The following is a 19570-nucleotide window of genomic DNA, read 5'->3' as shown; positions in this document are numbered from 1 at the left end:
TGCATTATAGGGGAGGGAGGTGGTGTGGTGTATTAGTTGTTGGCGATGACGAGCCTAGTATGGCAAAGGAAGTGTTGCTTTTTGCTGTTTGCTTGTCCGACTGTTGCATTAATAGTGCAACAACAATACAAACAACAATGATTGTGAGGCATAGCAAATGACAGAAGAATGACAGTCACACTATAATTGTGTGGCCAGAGAATTGTGTGTCAGGCGAAATGATGTGCTGATGAAACATAAATCACTGATGACAGTTTTACAATTGGAGAATCATGCAGGGCAGGATGAGAGCAGTGAAGTGTGGGATGTACATTTATGGGCGAAGGATTACATCGCTTCTGGGCGGGGGCGAGTAAAGCTGGAGGTAAGAGTATGGACTCGATTTTGTGTGATTTCATGAGGACATTATCAGTAATACCGAAGTAGATCGCTACTGAATTGTTAATGTAATTTTGACTGGCACCCATGATGAATTGGAAACTAAATATATATATATATTTTTTTTTTTTTTGACGAAAGGTAATGAGATTCTAAAGGTAGCCTATGATTGTTCAAAAACATATATATCAATAAAGAATATCTCTTTCTTCAAACTTCTGACTTAATCTTTCCATCTTTCCGAATATTTTACCAGCAAGCCTTATACAGAATAAAATATACAATAAAGATAATCTCCACATGAAAGCCTACCCTCGGGTAACTGGTCATTATCTGACAGGGTGCTTGAAGCAAATTAGGCTTAACAGATCCCAGCAGCTCCTTCAGTGCCACATGGTCAACAGCTATTAAAGTATCCTTTATACAGATGAAAAAATTTTCCTTCCTTCCAAAGGCTGAGAAAATGGTATTCCAAAGCTTCAACGTGACCGCCATTTAGCTGCTGTAGTAATTTGATAGAGAGTCTCTTCTATTAAAAATTAGTTAAAACTGGGGCAAAAGTGTGTCATCAAGATGTTTAAGAAGGCGTGGCAAATCTCTTCTCGTCGATGGAGAGCATTGGATCTTCCAGCAAGATTCTGCACCAACACACAAGGCAAAAACCACCCAGCAATAGCTAAAAAGCAATATTCCTTATTGATAGAATATGGCAAAAGTTTGGCATTTCGAATAAAATTTCGTAAATCGTTTATCTAATATATGCATTTTTAAATTATATTCTCTGTATTAAGAAAAATATTAAAGTTTCTTTTTTATAACGTAATGAACTTGTAACAGAACTTATGGCAGGACTACGTATAACTAAATCTGAACGATTTCCAATCCAATTGAAAACATTTTGCCAGTTCTCACCAGTCGATTTGATTGATACAAGTATATACAATCTTTAAATCGCACTCAAGTTACTTAAGCAGTAAATAATCTATATTTTTAATATGATGGCTTAGTTTGAATGGCGGTTATATGCTATAATGGTCCGATCTGAACCATTTGTTCGGAAAATACGCCAAATTTCGTGAAGACATCTTGGCAAATAAAAAATTTTGCTTTACAATAACTTGATTTTGATCAATCACTCTGTATAACAGCTATATCTTATTTTGGTCCGATAATGGCGGTTTCGATAAACGGGCAGCTTCTTGAGGAGAATAGGACGTTTGCGAAATTTCGGATAAATATTTCAAAAACTGAAGCACTAGTTCGCACAAACAGATGGAATAAGGCCAATTGGAATTTTGAATTTTTGTTTTATTTTTGTTTTGGATACCCAAAATAACCAAAGATTTGAAGGTTTTATGAAAAGCGTCTTGCGAAAAACCTTTTAAATTAATAGACTAAAAGTTTACACTAGAGGTAGTGATAAATAATTGATATATACATACTTTTATTTACAGGATTTCAATGATCACTTTTTGAAAGTTTACGAGCTGAGAGGACTACCATTACTTTAGAAAAATCCACCCCATTTGCTAGACTCACACTACTACACAGAAGTATACTAAACAGAACAGTAAACCAGGCGAGGAAATTTAGCCCATGTCATCGGAGTTTTTTTTAATATCCGTTACATTTCATATTTCAATAGCATGTCGCATGGGAAAAGGGTCTTCGTCGACAAATTTTGGTTAATAAGTAAAGTACCTAATGCGGTATTTACAGAATGTTAATAAGAAAAGAAGGATTTTTTAAATCTAAGAAAAAATATTTAAAAGCACGTCAGTTATTTCAAGAAAAAAAAATTATGTAAAGCGAATGTCTTAAGATTTTTACTGGATCTTTCAACCATAACCCAACTAAAAAAACAAACAAATACAAGAAATACAGGCTTTCAAAATTAAAAATCAAACAGCAAATACTTTTAACATCGCTAGCTTCCGTTACCACAGTTGTTGTTGTTGCTTTTAGCATAAACAAAAGCTATTGTTATTGTTTTTGCATTTCGGAATGCAATTTATCAACATTCCCAACATTGCTGGCAAAAATTGTAGAACGCAATCCAATCTTCACAAGCAACAGCAGCAACGGCAAGCAACCGACAAGCTGAGGGATATGCAAAAGAAATGAATAACATGGATACAGCAGCAGCGAGATCAAAAGTGTGAGTAAGTGTGATGAAAAAACAAAGAAAGGGTTCAAAAATGTGTTATCTGCGTACAAACATGCGCACATACATACAAACAAACATAGATACATACATACATGTGCTGTAAAGGTCCACCAGCCTTGCGTGGCGCTGCCGGTAAGGTTCACAAACAAAATAACTATGTTGTGGAAAAATAAAAACAACAAGAACAACAGCAACATTAATGCTGAAATGGGAGCAAAAGCAACGATTTAAAAACGGGTGCGGCAGCGGTTTGCTATGCTGAAAGCAGAAAAGCAAAACCCGCATATAACAATAACACTTGCGTGCTTGCCGCTATAAGATGAAAGCAATAAAAAAAAATGCGTTGCAACGCAAGCGGAAACCTCAGGCATATTCACAACCCGCCGCAATTCATATGAAACGCGTCGCATTTGATGTGGATGCTGTTGAGAAAATTGTTGGTTTTGTTGTTGTTGACAAAGCTCATGCGCTATTGGTTGTTGTTATACATATGTATGTATGTTTTCTATACATTGCCCTGGCATGCATAGGACGGACGCACCACATACAAGTGAATGGCGTAAGTGTTGCCTTGACTCATCGCTCCGCTTTCGGCATCCGCTGCTTCCTTTACAGCAGTTTTATGAAAATTCTTCTTTAAAATGTTTCGCAGCGTTATTCACTTTTTTGTCTCAGCTCTTCCTTTTATACCCTGAACAGGTTATATTAAGTTTGCCACACACCCGGAAACGTTGGAGATCCTATATAATATATACATAAAGGATCAGCATAACGAGCAGAGTCGATTTAGCTATATCCCTCTGTACCTCCGTTTCCTAAGTTTTGAGCTATCGCTTTGAAATTTTGCACACGTCATTTTCTTCCCATTAACCTACTGATTTGTTGTAACCGCTGATATCGGACCACTATGGCATATGTATGCCATACCAAGTGATCGATCAAAAGCAAGTCCTTGTATGAGAAAAATTTTCATTTGACGGGATATCTTCACTAAATTTGGCAGAGATTATTGTTCAAAGCAACGGTATAATCTGCAACTATATTGTTAAGATCGGAACTTTATAGCATATAACAGACATACAAACTGAGTGATTTAAATCACGTTCTTGTATGGAAATTTTTGTACTTGTGAAGGGTATTATAGCTTCGGTGCAACTCAAGTTAACGTTTTTTTTTAAGTTTTGGTTTGCGGCATTTGCCTTGCCGCTAACATAGCGTTTTTTGCTTGTTGTTGTTAAATAGTGATATTGTTGTTGCCAGCTCTTGTTATTGTTGCCACCGATGTTATTGCTTAAACTATTGTTACGCTTATTCTATTACGAGTTTATTATTATTTTTGTTATTGTTGTAGCTACCAAAGCTTTCCACATACATATGCAACCAATCCGTTAACTGGTTGCTGGATTTCTCATCCACTTTGCCGCAGTCTTTTGTGTCGTCGTGCATGGTTTTATTGTTGTTAATTTTCTCTATATTCTTTTGTTTCTCGTTTTCATGTGTTTGTTGTGGCTTTTGTTTCGGTTTCAGCAAACAAATCCTTTTGACTTTACACATATTATCCTTCACCGCTTTGCCTCAGCTTGAGCTTCTGCTTTCGCCGTTGAATTTTTCTGATTTTCCATGCTCTCCGCTCAGCATTTCTAAACCCGTATTGTCAGTACATATTTTTTTTAGTGTAGTTGTTGCTTTTACTCGCTTTCAATTCTGTTTTCAGTTTTTCTTATTGTTTTTGTTTCGTTCGCTTGTTTTGTTCTAACAGTTGACTTCACATTTGTTGCATAATTGCTTTCCGTCGGTTATTATTGCTGCATAGTACAGCAGTTGTTATTGTTTTTGCTGTTTCACTTCCCGTAACAATTTATTTCTTTTTATTGTTTTTGCATCTCTTATCATTTTCTATACGCTTCCGTTTTATAATTTCTCCATTTCATAGGCCATCATCCGGTGAAGTAAGTAATTGCTGCGACCTGTCACTGTCGTCTGCTTGGCATATAAAATCTATTGTTGATGACACATTTTAATGTATTCCATATTCCTTTTTATTGTTTTTATTATTTTTAATATTACAAATGTGGTTTCTAAATATACAGCGCGATATACATGCGGAAGAGCGTTGAGCTTTTAATCTTACTTTCACCGCAGTAAAGTTTAGTCCTGTCATTTCGAATTTAATATGACAGCATTAAATCACAGGTTAGGTTCAAAACAATAAAAATAAGAACTCGCAAACAAAAAAACCTAGAACTTGAAACTTGAACCATCGATTTCAAAACTTTCTAATATTCAACACTTGTGAACTCGGTTTCAAAGATCATATAAGATTCTACCATATAAAGAAGGATTACCAAATTTTTATTGCTGAGGTTGTACTAAAGCTTTTTGTGAAGCTTCATCCACTAGGTTTGGCAGATACACTTTTCTTCTTCCTTTGCAAAGACTATGGTGAAAAGTAATCCGTCTTCGGCGGCTGGTTTTCCTGATTTCTTAAAAGACAACTGGCAAACAAATATCAGAATTTGCTGAACTGCGTTGTTTTAGTTTTATGCTTTTTGCTTGAAAGTGCTTCATGTGTGATCATCTGATTCGGCTCATCTGGAAATACCTCACCACCTTTCATTATTTCCTAGACTTATTTCGAAGCACCACTATCGTATTTTCTTAACATTTCTTCTGAATTAAGTTCATCGATGCACTGTTGCTGAGTTTATCCACGTCTAATAATGGCGCGAAAATGTTCGCGATTTAATTTAACTTTCTGGCCGATTTGAATATTTTAAGTTACTGTAAACAACACAAATAGCGCTCGTATGTCACAACGTTCTGATCATGTAAGACATTAAAAATATCAAACTTTACAATAAAGTTGGGAGTTGCCAGATTGCAACAATAGGGTTGCCAAATCCCGCAATATTAAAGGCAACCTACGTTTCAACAATAATTAGCGTATTGAGGATTACGTCTCAAATAGCAAAATCACAATAGTTACTCCCAAAAGTGAAAGTAGTAAGTTAAACAAAAACTGACTCAGATATTTATCAGATATAGATTTGCACTATCATCTACACACATCCATCCAAATATAAAGGCTTCTTTCTTATGGTCGCAATTTTTCTTATAAAAAAAAAAAAAGAAAAGAACATTAACTTAATTACATACTTAATAACATTCACAAACAAAAACGTCTACATTAGATTAATTTTTGAGGTATGCACCGCGATCTACGGTCTATTGTGAACTTCTACATACAAGAACTTGATTTTGATTAAAATATTGTACCGTTGACGTAAACAATAAGCTGTGCCAAATATCATGAAGATATCTTTTAAAATAAAAAAGTTTTTCATACAAGAACTTGACTTTGATAGCTGCTTGTATGGCAGCTATATAAGTCGATATCGGCGGTACCAACAAATGAGCAGCTTCTTGAGGCGAATAGGGCGTTTGCAAAATTTCATATCGATATCTCAAAAACTGAGGGACTAGTTCTCGTATATACAAGCAAATAGATATATGGATATGGCTAAATCTATGATCATTTATATAAAATATATGTTTTATAGGGTCTCGAAGGTTTCGTTCTGGGTGTTAGAAAAGTTTTGATGTAACTTTAAGTAAACTTGTAGTTGGGAAATTTTTATTGAATGGTATTTATACTAATTCAAGACAGCGAATATTTTGGAAATTTATATAACAATTAAGGCTTACAATGAATATTATTAATTTATTAGAACTGAGTTGTTGGATATACTTGGAGAAAGTGGATTTGCAGAAATTTCGTATGCTATAGTGTTGATGCTGGATCAAATAATATAATGGATGCAGCTATTTTGGTTACTACAAGTGTAATACTATTACTTATAGAATTTTTTTTAAACTAAGATCCTACACATTTCTGATAAATTTTCAGTTTTGCTTGCATAATAAACTCTCAAAACTAGATATTCATAAAACGATTCATAAATTTTAACAAATATCATCAAAATTTTCACAAGATTCAATAAAGATAACCAGCACAAAGGGAAGCGTAGCAAATAAATTGCGGTGGCATGAAAAGGGTTTCTCGAAAACCACTCAACCAAAGTAATGCGTAACAACAATTCAGACGCACCTACACATTTAACCATTGAGTATATGTTGCGCTATCACTGCCACCAAATTGCCGCTTAGAGTTTGCGACAAAAGACGAGCAGTAGTTTAGTGGTTTTCAATCACACCACATTTTCACTTCACTCAAGTGCGGCAAAAATGTACCCAAATCCAAAGTTGGGCCTCATCAAATGTTGCAAGGGCATGAAGGCTTATGTGGCAAACGGTTTTTAATAGAATGACATCATCAAGTTTTAAGGTGTTTATTGCGGACGCTTCAATCAGCAATCAACGCAAAGCCGAACGGCACAAACACACTCACAGGAGTGATAGTTCACTCGATGCTAATGGTGTGTTGCCCTTCGACAATTTGCTGGTGAAAACAATTTCTTAAAATAAGCAACCGTGGCATGACGTCGAAATAGCTAAAATCGTTTAGGCTCAAGGCATATGCAAGTTCACACACACATGTATTTATAATATTATATACTCGTAGATTGCTTATAAACTAAGGTCGTGGGTATTGTTGTTTTGTCGTTGATTACAAAAACCCCAACCAGATCCTCTCGTAAATTGTCTTCTACTTTAAAAGTGATTACACGAGTTTGTTTATCCGCACAAATGAATAGGCGAAATGTGCAATGAACGAACGAGCCGACCGCACTTCGACAGCCCAATAAAACAAATCAGCCACACAAACACGCATACAAAAGCAATTATTAACCCAGTCACCCAATAATGGCACACTGTATACACATACCTATAAAAAGATAAATAATAGTGTTGGTTTTGTTTGTGTAACTTCTCGTGTTAATGTTGAGTCATTAATTCCTGATAACTTTTACATTATTTACACACACACATATACAAATTATCTTTTGTCTCTGCAAACGTGTGTGTGTGTGTGTATTGTTAATGTTATTATGCTATCGTGAGCGGCTTTGCTGAGTTTCCCTTTGATTTTATAATTATTTGCAGTTTATGTTTTTTTGCTGATTTTGTTGTTTGCTCGAAATTTATTAGCCATAGTTACGTAATTCTGTTTTGGGAAAATTTTTGAATAATCAGCTCTCTTAAGTGGTGCGGTAGAATTACTTTGAAAATTAACTGCAAAACTGATAAGTGGTTTTTTGTTTACATCGAATATTTTGCCGATAAATTATATTTTCTAGTAGCATTAAAGTTTGTTTGAAAAGTCGACACTTCTGCAGATTTCAAAACGCTTGCTATACATACATATATATGAGTATGTTTGTTTTGAACGATATCGATAGTTAGTATGAGAAAGTATGGCATTATTATTTTCATACTATGCTTTTAGGTTTGAATAAATTTTGCTTAATATTGGTATATTTCCTCAATTCACATCAACGCTGAAGCTTTATACTTGCAATTAACGTTGCCTACATTTGGGAGCGAAGGCACACCTGGTCCCACATTTCACAAGAACAAATCAAAAGTTCATGATACCTTAATTTGGCGGTGATGAATCTAATTTAACAAAACACAGTAAATAATTTGATGATACAAATTAAATAATTTTCGCGCTGCAGTAAATCCGGCCCTCTCTAAAATCGGCAAAAGATCTTTGGTCGAAAAACCCAATAATTGACATTAAGGCGACGTTTTTAAAAACAAATTGAATTTATTTCAAAATTTTAGTCGGTTTTGGCTTGTGAAACTTCGACCTTTGTATAAATCAATAATCTGGTAAGAACCGCATATATATTTCTCTAATTCGGAAAACTGAATAAATAACATGCAGAAGAAGTTTGAGTTAGAAAAACACGTTTTAAGATGAACTCATAGAGTTGATTGAACTGGGAGACTACGCATTAAAAACATGTAACTTAAAAATATTTGAAATATTATTTTGAAGTTTTTGTATCGAATTTTTAAAAGTTTAATCTATAACTTCACGCTAGGTTCGCTCCTTAATATTGGTATATTTCAATATGATATTTTGACTACTTTCACATATCGAACACAAAAAAATTTATGGTGTTTCATGAGGGATAGATTTTACTCTCATAACGATAAATTTCGGCAGTGCTATCTCGGAGGTAACGAGCTCTGAAATTATTGTACGGACTTACTGTTGTAAAAAAGACATTAAGCTAAACATAAATAAAATTACTTTCTCGCAATACAAGTAATAGACAGTATCTTAAATTGATTATCATTCAATTGAATTATTTTGTCTATAATCTGTGTAAGTGAAGTATTTACGTATTTGAACTGGCAAAATATCAATATATCTACTTTCATCAAATCAAACATTGCAGTAAAGCTACTTGAGCCTTGTAGATATATTTTCATCACACGATGATTATTAGAAAAAACTAACAAGCCACGCCTTATTATTATATATTTCATTTACTATGGGATTAGACTACTTCTTGCAACAAGCAGTTGGTTAATTGTTTTCTTTTCAAAAGCGGTATGTGTCATATATAAAATTATAAGTTGTAAAATATTATCAATACCTTCGTTAAATACAAACTAGCATTCCAAAAGAAAGGAAGCCCGAGCTCAAACGAAGCTATCCTGTTCAGGAATTGTAATTATTACCCAAATTAATTTTTCTCACAATATTATTTTTTTGAATAATATAAAATACTAAATAATATTGTCGAGAACCAATTAAAAAATATTTTAGCAAATACAAGAAGAAGGCATGAAGCAGGAAATAATAGTTAAGATGGATTTGTCAGTAAAATACATTTTAATTTTTCTACCATCAGAAGAATAGATAATTAAACTTCTGAGGACTGACGTTTAGAAATGTAGCTATTTTGATTAATTTTTTCCAGAAATTTGTAAATTCTATATTCACAATTAACATTTGTATGAAAGGTTCATATTCAAAGATACTTCGAAAAAATGGCTGATTCTTAGATTTAGGTTTAAACTCCATTTTTGTGCATTTTGTAGATTCACAACTAACAACTAAAGCACTAAAAATATTATTTAGTTATTAGAATTTTCACAAATCTACACAGGCGGGACATCTCGAAAAAATTGCATTTCTTTAATTTAAGCGCAAAGTACATTTCAGTGTACTCTTTTTTCCCAGCTTTTCAACCACAACGTCTAATTCTAACTTATCATTTATACATCCGTTTTCCTGCAGACTCTTAAACTCTAATTATTATCATATATTATATACATAAGTCCACTCGGCCATAGCTAATCTGAAATTGAAATCGAACAATTTGTACAATAAATTCCGAAATCTGAATCTGAAGTTAGAGAAAAACGAAAGATTAACTTCGCGCCCTAAAACTACTTAACATTTTTTGCTTACAGCAAGCAAAATCTGTTACTGTAATCTAATGTAACAAACACAAAGTTTAGCAACATATGTTGCGCAACATTTTAGGAACATAACAGAACAGTCAGCTGTTGCCGTCAATAGCCGCCGCTGTAACTAAAACTGGGACACTGCCAACGACAGACAACGACGAAACGATGCCAAAACGAGGCAAAGACTTCGGCACTTTCGACCAGTTGCACACGAACGATGCGTAGCAGCAGCGCAGGATATCGTTGGCTGTTTGCTCGACACAAGCAGCTTGCTGATTGCTGCTGCCTGCCGCTACTGAGTGTTGCTTAGTGAACGATACAATTTAGTCTTCGTGCAACCATTTAACGTAACGGCGTTGTTTCGCGTCAGCGCGTGTAAAAATACCAAACTAAAACACTAAATAATAAATAAATATTAGCAGAAAAAATATAAATAACAAGCAAGCAGTTAGCAGCTGCGGGGCAGAGTGAATGGAGTGAACTTAAATAAAAAAATAATTGAATATGTGTCAGTGTGCACAAAGGAAAAATCGTGTTTTTCGAAATCTATAACAAGCAGAAATGCAGTTAAAAATTAATAATAAAAGCGTGTAAAATGTGCATGCAAAAGAAATGAGATATTAAAATATTTGCTTGCATACTAAACAGGCAGCAGATGCAGCTGCAGCAGCAACGGTGCAACAGTGAGTAGGAGCAACTAATTTTATACAGTGCGTTTTGTTGAATGCTAATATCGGTAATTACATTAAATGGCATTAAAAATTAATAAAAAATATTATAAAAAAAAGTAATAAAAAAAAAATTTTTTTTAATAAAATAAAAGAAATTCTATAACTTACTCAAGGCGGGTTGTGAGTGCGCAATGAAATGTGGCAAGCAAATAAAATAGAATTAAATACAAAATTGTAGAATGAGTGGCAAAGCAAATGCGGGTGAACCAGCAGCGAGCAAGTGGCAGCGAGTGACACTCTTGTCATAATAAAATAGCGAAAATAGTGAATTTTAACGCAATTTCCGCTACTTGCAGTTCGATAGCAAAAACAACAACAAAAGCAGTCATAATAACAAAAAAAATAATAATAATAGCAGAAACAACAACAACAGTAATAGAAATAATAAAAAGAACAATAATAAAATAACAACAACAACAACAAAACACACACACATGCAAGCATGGCAGCGTGCATTATTGACATGTTTATTTATATGCACATAAAAATATGTCAGAGCGCGTGTGTATGCACTCACTTATTGGCATCCTTTCGGCGCGCAGCCACTTTTTTGCTTGTCTGCAGGCAGCTTGTCCTGACAGCAGCACACACGCTCACATATGTGTGGGTGAATATATGAAATTTTATGCATATGATTTTGCATTCATACGCGTCGCCTTATGCATACATACACATGTATATGTATGTTTGGATAATTATGTGCCCATAAATAAATGCGGCATGCTGCTGCTGTTTCATATCCTTAACAGCAACTTTTCCTGTTGCTGTCAGACGCGCCGCTGACTGCGGATTTTCTTTTCACTATTTGTTTCTGCAATTGTTTTGCACTTTTAATTTTGATATTGTTGCTATATATGGTATAAAATTTTTTTACCGCTAATTTTTCGCACAAAAGCATATTTCGCGCGTAAAATTTGCACACTTTTTATGCGTGTTGCATGCGCCGCACTGCAGTTGTCCTATTAAAATTTCAACCGGCTATATGCAGCAAGCTTCCGCTGTTCAAACTACAATTAATTCTTTGGCTTCCGTGGAGAAATTTTTATATATATTTTTTTTTAGCAATTTTTGTTTTTCATAGTCTCTCCCCGCTTTCAATGCATTATCGCGCGTGCACATTCGTCTATGGCAATGCCGCCTCCAAAGTATGGAAAGTGATTTATTAGCATCGTAAGTTGTACCAGCTTTGTTGTTGTTGCTGTTGCTGCTCGCTCGCTATCGTTTGCCTTGCCACCCTAAAGCTCTAAAATATGTTCTTGCATTGCCTAGTATGCAGAGTCGCTACAACGCCACACCGGAAAGTATTTAATTATGCAATGAGCTATCCGCCTGTGCCGTAAGTTTGCGCGCCAACACAAAGCAAATACTCGCTGCAAACACAAAAGTCGAAAAACGCGGCAAAAGACTTGATGAAACACACACAAAAAAAACGTTTTTTCCCATACAAAACTAAACTTACAAACACACAGACATACATGCAGACACGCCCACAATTGAATTGGCGCCCCTAAGCGGCGTAACAGCAGCACTGCGTTGTAGTTGCATAAATTTAGGAGCGACAATAGCCACAGCAGGACACAGTTGTGCACAGGAAGCGCCAAGTCTAGCTGAGTAATCAGCTCAAACAAGTTACACTCACACACATACACATACATAACAACATATACAGGAACAACAGCTCGTCAGGACTTGCAACTGAAAAGTGCACGCTTTCATTGTGGACTCTGTGTTGTTTTGTTGCAGCAGCTGTGGGCAGCCAGTAACCTCTCTGTATTTGGTCTGCCAGTGCAAATTTAACTACCGGAAATAAACCGAATTTGCAGCCATTGAACTTTACGCAAAGGTGAGTCAAAAGCGATTTGCAAAATTTTGGAAATTCTCGCCATAACCTCGAAGTTTTGCTTGCTCTTTCTGATATTGGCTTATTTGTGTGCATTAAAAGGGTGATATGTAAGAGGCAGTGGCAAGTCTATACTACTTTCAAATAATATTATAATTTGCTTAAATTTTGAAAAGAACAAAGAATCTATTAAATAATTTTATATTAAAATATCGTAAAAGACAACATGCCATGGGAAACAATTTCAAAGGGAAAATATATACATGAGATCCTCAATGTCGCGTGCACAAGTTTGAAAAAAGTTTATGAAATTATTGTTTTTGACTAGACAATTATTTCACGGTCTTGTGCGTGGTTTTAAAGTTCTTTCCGGAACACAATTTATTCATGTAAAAATGAAAAATTCTAAAAATAAACAAATGAATTTAATATGTGTCCAACCAATAAAAAATTTGGATAAAGATAAACAAAATTTAATATCAAGAAGTAGAGGTTTAACTTTTTTAAAGCTTTAAAACTAAGCTTAAGGACAAAAAACCGTTTGTATAAAGCAAACAACATACATGAATGAACGTTTTATTTTTTGTTTTTTTTTTTTGTCAAATCTTTCACATCTTTATTGAAATATTCTTAAAATTTCTATATCGAGCATTCTTTGATTTCTGGAATCAACTAATTCAAAGTTTGTGCTATTGATAGCACACATACGAACCAATTGTTCGGTGGATGACCCATGCCAGGGTTGCAAATAATTCATTAAAAAAATAATTGAATTAGCATTTGAACTAAATTTTTTAAATCCCATATTTGGGATTACAAAATAAAAAAATGTAGACCCACATACCGGATTAAAAAAATAAAAAATTAAATGTTAATCCCACATACGGGATTAAAAAACCAAAAATAAATAAAATTTTAATGCCAAAACGAAATTAAAAATAAATTTTTAAATTAAGAAAATATTTTACTCCCAACTACCGGATTGCAAAACAAAAAAAAAAAGCGTTACCCCAAACATATATTAAGAATTAAAACTGAATTTGTTTTAGACCTAAGATTTTTTCGCGTTTGCATACTTCATTTAAATCAAAAATTAATATTTTCAATTTTCAAGTTCAAACATCTTGAAATAAAAAAATTAAAATTTTACCTTTAATCCCAACATCGGGATTAAAAAATAAAAAATTAATTTTTAATACAAAATTTCTAAATTAAAAAAGCAGATGATATAGATCCCTAAAATAATATATTTAATAAAAAATATGAGAACACATGACAATTTTGTTCAGAATCACCAGAAACAACCAGTTTTAACAATTACATTATTTTTTTATGGCAGCACCGGAGCAACACACCGTTTAGAGCATTTGAGTATCTCCGTTCTATTTATCGAACTATACAAGTATGCTGCAATACAATACTCCAAAAGAACTTTTTACTCTCCGCAAGTCGATTTCTCAGAAGCTGTTAGCAAAATAAATACTCAACGTGTTTGCAAGTTTATATTTGCTGCATGAAATGCTTTCGTACTGCTTCCTTTCTATGGTCGCCCAAGAGAAGGGTGAAGTAGTTAAAAATATACTGTGTTGTGCTGAAGGAATAGAGATATAAAGTTACTGAAGTGTTACGACGTCAAAGAAATTTAAGAAATCCTAACTTAAGTATGCTAAGAATATTGAAACTACTTTAAGACGGTAGAGTCTAAAATGTATTCCGGGAGATTACACGAATTTCGAAATTTGTTTGATTTTAATATTCATTTCATATGTATATCAATATTGATGTTGAAATTACTAAAACTTCTTTCGAACTTCGAATCAAATTTTTAATTTTAAAAAGGTTGTCTCATTTATAAGCATTCATTGGTTCTGAAGCAGCACCAGATATATACGAAGCTTTTTGAAGATAACACAACCTCAGAACGTACTAAAAAAAACCAAGTAGTTTCAAACGTAGACACTCAATACCAAACTCGACTAGGATTGGACAATTGAAACTGCACGCGTAAACCGAATCGATAATAAGAAACAACCTTAACTGTACCGAAGCTATAATACCCTTCACAGGTACATTTTTTATAGCATAAAAATATACTTATTCTCATTTTGATGTCGCCAATTTCTTGATGATAACTCGTCAAAGAGTTTTCGATACAAGTAATTGATTCCGATCGTTCAGTTTGTACGGCAGCTATATGCTATAACATAGTAGTCCGATATCGGCGGTTCCGGCAAATGAGTAGCTTCTTGATGAGTGAAGGACGTGTGCAAAATTCCAGAAAGTTTAAAACCGTTTTCCACGAATAAACTCCGATTAGAATTTTTGGTTGCATAAATCACCGCCGAAATATTAATTTTTTATACACTCAAATACAAGTTAAATAAAACCTAAACAAAGAGGAAATTAGATTGAAAATGATATAGAGAAAATATTAGCTTAGCTTTTTTGATATGATCCTCTTGATCGTATTGTGAGCCAAACTTAATGCTGTAACACCTCGTATTCAGCAACCACTTGTATGTGCAATTTCCAATAAGCTAGTCTTGCACTAAAAGATTAGACACTCCCCGAGCCTTCTGAACTTATTTTACACTAAAAACTATGTTTGCATTTGAAAACTTTTGTCGATCCCATATGAGACATCCGCTATAATTTTATTGCATACTCATGCAATATTTTATTATTTTTACTGATAATATAATGACTCAGCCGTATAAACTTTGAACATATGTTGGAGTTCATACTGAATAGTTTTATTATTATATTTAAGAATTTCTTGCTATGAACACATAGTTTTTCCACATCGTTTAACCCCAGCGAATAGGGCGACGCAATCATTAACTTTGGATAAATGAGTTGAGAATTAGTAATTTAATGAGAGCGTGGAAAAAGTGAAAAAAAGGATGCATGCAACAACGATGACACTGGAAAGTAATTTTGCAAAATTTGTCATTAGTTGGTGCAGGCGAACAAAAAGAAATAATATCAAAAGCAAAAACAACAAAACAAGCAATATAGTTCTGCTGCACATAAATACCAGCGTCATGCAGGGCACACAGCAAAGTAGCGAACCGAGGCAGACTGAACTAAAACGAAACAATAAATATAATTAAAAACGCATCAGCAACAAGCTTTTTGCTTTTTATTCCAAAGCAAAGCGGGAGAGAATAAAATAAAACAATAAAAATATATAAAAATAAATACGAAAATTGCACAAAAAGGTGTGAGTTGTGCCAGCACCGCAGAAGAAGTGGATACGAATGAAATATGTCGCTCGCGTAAAGGTACTTGCGAAAGTGGAAAAGCGATATGAGTACACTCAACAAAACCACATGGGGCGTATACGTAACATACGTGAATGGCAATAGATTAACGCAAATAAACGTTGCTGCGTTTGCCATTGTTGTAGTTGCTGTTGACTTTTGCGCTTTTTCGGCATACACACGAAGGCACTTCATAGTTTCCGTTCGCGTTGTTGAGCCTCATTTATTATGCTCGTTTCCAACTGATATATGCGAGCCATGAATGCAACACACACCGAGTTGCATGGTGTGGTATGAATGGGAGTACGCGGCATTCACGTTCAGAAAACAATATAGTCAAGCTGAAATGGAGTGCATGTTGCTACAAGCAGACAACTATTGTTCTACAATGGCAATCAACAAATAAACACTATTACATAACATGAACTGAGCTGCTAATGCATGGTGGAGAAAGTGTGTTTAAGCCCATAAAAGGTATATAAATTTAATAAGTATGCATTTACGGCAGATAAAGAAAACTTTATGTGTGATTTTCGACATTAGGTGGAAACAAGCACAAAATTGTAGAAATGCTTTAAATGGGAATCCGCATTTAGTTATAATGTATAAAAAAAAGTTAAATAATATAGTTATAAAACAACAAAAAACGCTATAATAGCCTACACCGGTACATTTCTTATGTCATAGAAGAGTAAAAAAAATCTGTATCGTGATTTTGATCGGTCAGTTTATATGGCAGCTATATGCTATAGTGGTCCGATCTGAACAACTTCTTCGGAGATTTTAATGTTGTCTTGGGCAATAAAAAATACCGAATTTCGAGAAAATATCTTGTCAAATAAAAAAGTTTTTCATACACGGTTTTATACTGAGTGATCAGTTTGTATGACAGCTATATGATATAGTGGTCCGATGTCGGCGATTCCGATCGATGAGCAGCTTCTTGTGGGGAAAATAACTTGTACAAAATTTCCCATCGATATCTCAAAACTGAGGGACTCGCTTATATACAGACAAACAGAGGGCTAAATCGACTCAGCTATTTCATTAATAAGGACATCCTTTATATAATACATCGTCCCATGCTGGATGGAAGCCAAATTACTCAAGTTTTCTTATGAAATAATTAGATAGGACTTTTGAACTTGCATTTTCGGATTTTTAACGATATCAACTATAAACTTTTCCAGGAATATTTTTAAGTTTTTTCCACTATACAACACGTACTACATACTAATTCAGTCCTAATGTGGCATACCCATACTTTCCTCACTACGAATTCCTTGTGCAAAGACTGTGATTTTACTAAAAGGCAATGATTCTATCTTTCTGTGGCATACCCTTCTAATATAAATCTAAGCATCGGTGTTTGCAGCAGTTTTTATCCAACTTATTTTAGAAAATTCTGAAAATTTTTGGAAACACTGTTGTACAAATACATTGCCATGATCTCATCGCGGTACAACTAACGCATCTTAAAGCGACTGACTCTGTATATGTTTATAGATTGGTAGCTACTTTGAACTCAGATGTCTTTCCAACATGTTCGTTACAAAAGATCATCAGATGCACCATTCTTGACAACAATTATCATAGGTATGTCTCAACCTGAGAATATGAATCCTTTTTCTTGCACTGTATTGCCATAGCTTCGTCTTCAAATTGCTATCATCAGATATTTTGCGAAGACATCTTTCGAAAGACAGCAGGGTTCAGCAGACTTCTTATACTTCTTTGAAATGAATGGCAAAACATCACTGAAATCCTAGTACATTCATAAAAAAATTGCTTAACTTTCATGAGTTAATTTTAGGTCAAAAAATAAATTCACACTCTAAATCCACATTTGCCTGCGTTGAATAAATACCGAAGTCTGACACGAAATTCTCCAAGTATAGCATAAGTTTACATAACGTAGGGTAAGTTTGTCTAGTTTCAGACAAATTCGCTATTATCATTGCCCACAAAGACTATAATCAGACTGCTTCTCAATAACTAACACAGATAAAAGCATTTTCAGCAGCCGAAATATGTTTGAAAAAAACTCACTTCGATCACCCCAAGAACTACTTCTTTCGATATTGCGTTCGCGCTTGCTTATTGGGTAAAAATTGTATTCGTAGAGAGGGAACTTCGATTGTGACCACTTAATTAGAAATTAATTTCAAACTGACACTACTAGCTCATAATGCATGAAATTTCTACCATAAAGGGTGACGTTTGTTTTGCATATTCTCCAATAACGAAAAGCGTAATTCTACAGTTTAATACTTTAAAACAGATTTTATCTCAGAGTTTTAGTTTCTCTGATCGCACTATCTTCTCAAACATTAGTCTAAATAAACCTGAATGTTCGTTTAGTAACAAACACATTATTGTAGATAAGTGTTTTCTGATCGATTTCATTATTGAGAGTCATATTTAAGATTAGGCTCAGTTATAAACTTCGAAATTTTAATCCAATTATTTCATAGTCAGGTATACCTTTTTTTTTGAGAAAGACGAAAACGGAGCGAATGTAGCTGAAATTGTGCATAGTGTTTATGGTCCTGATACTGTGAGAGTCAATGGTGCGATATTATGATTTCATTGATTATGTTCCGATAATTTGGATACCTCGCTCTGGAAGGCCAAACTTAATGGAAATCTCCGAGTCCGACCGTCATGTAAACACTGTTTCAATCGGGGTTGCCGTGTAACTAGTTAGACTGGCAAAAAATCTTCTAATATAAGCTGTTCCTTTACGTTCAAACTCTTAACTCGGACTTATACTGTCAACAATTGGACCATCTGAAGGAAGCAATCGCCCATTATCGGCAAACTTAGGGCAAACGAAAAGGCATTGTGTTTCATCGGGACAACGCCAGACCACACACATTGATAGTGACTCGCCAGAGGCTTCGGAAGCATGGTTGTAAGGAATTTATGCAACTAATTTATAGCCTGGACCTGGCATCAAGTGATTACTATCTATTTCTGCGTATGGCGAACTATTTAGCTGGTGAAAAATTCGCCACAGGAGAAGCTTGTGAAAATCGACTGTACTAGTTTTTTTTTTACCAATATAGACGAGGGTTTCCATGAGAGTGACATTATGAAATTATCTTCAAAACGGCAGCAAGTGACAAAAAATTAAATTAATTTTAGATTATAGATGGATTAATGGATTTCTTTTTACTATATATTTCACTGTTGTCTTCCCTGTATTTGTTAGTGAAGTGGTTTTCCGCAAATTAAGTTTACAGTGTGCGCTAATTGCCGGAGCTGCCTTTTCGTACCTACAGGAATACATAACTATCCCCATCTTGTTAATAAACTGAATCTAGTTGTCTCAATAGACTACTTTTGTAAGATTTCAGCAAAAGTTTAACCAAACCACAACTACGTTAAAGTGTTTATTTACTTTAAGAAATATTTTTATTCATATTTATTCAGTATGAGCTGGATAAGAAATTTAACAAAACTTTCCATAAAAAAGAAGTCGTATTAAACTAAAAATCTTTCTTTAAAATTTACACTTGTGTTTAAAAAGCACATCACCGACTCATGCAAATTTTACAGAGTTCCAAGGCGAAAGTGTATTATCCATTCCCCCTCTCAGAGTAAAAGACCAGCGCAAGCTACTCATTCAAACCGCAAAAGAACAACAGAGCAACCGGCAGCATAGCAGCAACAGCAACTCGCCTACGTGACTATAAACCTGCCGCATTGTAATGCAAACTAAGTGGGCTTTTGTAATCCTTTGAAGTAGTCAAAACAAACTCTATCGCCGTTTCGCTTTCTCATCTGCGGCTCGAGC

General features: G+C 34.3%; 1 protein-coding gene across 1 annotated transcript in view; it reads left to right on the top strand.

The window, feature by feature from the left end:
- The first annotated feature begins 10283 nt into the window (after window positions 1–10283).
- Window positions 10284–19570, top strand: part of DIP-beta (Dpr-interacting protein beta) — a 60125-nt gene continuing 50838 nt past the window's right edge. The window contains exon 1 of the mRNA XM_036365813.2: window positions 10284–12511. The gene's annotated coding sequence lies outside the window, so the exon portion shown is untranslated. The remainder of the gene's footprint in view (window positions 12512–19570) is intronic.

Source organism: Bactrocera oleae, chromosome 5, assembly GCF_042242935.1.
Source record: "Bactrocera oleae isolate idBacOlea1 chromosome 5, idBacOlea1, whole genome shotgun sequence".
In the NCBI taxonomy this organism is placed as follows: Eukaryota; Metazoa; Arthropoda; class Insecta; order Diptera; family Tephritidae; genus Bactrocera; species Bactrocera oleae.
The sequence above is the reverse complement of the archived record's forward strand: the minus strand, read 5'-3'. Positions and strand labels throughout refer to the sequence as shown.